Source organism: Alnus glutinosa, chromosome 7 (assembly GCF_958979055.1).
Source record: "Alnus glutinosa chromosome 7, dhAlnGlut1.1, whole genome shotgun sequence".
Lineage (NCBI taxonomy): Eukaryota > Viridiplantae > Streptophyta > Magnoliopsida > Fagales > Betulaceae > Alnus > Alnus glutinosa.
In genome coordinates this window covers 12,291,941-12,292,698 of record NC_084892.1, presented here as the reverse complement: position 1 = coordinate 12,292,698, position 758 = coordinate 12,291,941, and the positions used below count along the sequence as shown (strand labels likewise).

The window sequence follows — 758 nt, the reverse complement described above, 5'->3', positions numbered from 1 at the left end:
TAATTTGCATGCTCTTACTCTTGTTCTGTAGAAGAAGACATATGATAAGTCTCAGTAGTATGATTAGAGTGAGCGTATAACACATACCTCAACTTTTGTAGAACTTGAGAGATGTTCTAGGTAGACATTGCTTTCACTACACATCTAACTTCCTCTCCATTGCTGCCATCTGTGTCTGGATTCCACCACTAGTGCTTACTTCATACACACCCTTACTTTTTACTCCTTGTCTCCCTCTTGATGAGAATTGTTGAGAAATTTCACTTAAGTTCTAAAATAGCTCAATAGCTTCCTCATTGTTCTTTTCCATAAGCACACCTCTACAAGATGAATCAACAAGACTTTTATTAGTATCATTTAAACCTTAGTAAAAAGCTTGCACCTGATTATCTTGAGATAGATTGTGGTGTGGACACTTGAGAAACAACTCATTGAAATATTCCCATCCTTCAAAGAAAATATCTCCATCTTTTTGTTAAAAAGTTTGAATCTCCCTTCTAAATTACCATGTCTTTTGAGCTGCAAAAAACTTCTTTAGAAATTAGTAGCCAACTCCTCCCAATTGTTAATGGAACCTGTAGACAAAGAGTTCAACCACAACTTACCATTATCTTTTAAAGAAAAAGGAAAGAGGATCAACCTGATTCCTTCTGGAGTTAAGCCCCGGATATTCTAAGTCTTTCATAAATCAAAAAAATCCATATTGTGCAAATTTGGATCCTCAAAAGGTTTGCCTCTGTAATGTGACACCATACTAA

General features: G+C 35.5%; 1 non-coding gene across 1 annotated transcript; it reads left to right on the top strand.

Annotated features, from left to right (window-relative positions):
• Positions 1-398: 398 nt before the first annotated feature.
• Positions 399-505, top strand: LOC133874404 (small nucleolar RNA R71). Its single transcript, XR_009901267.1, has one exon. It is a non-coding gene; the product is annotated as a small nucleolar RNA R71 (small nucleolar RNA).
• The last annotated feature ends 253 nt before the right edge of the window (positions 506-758 follow it).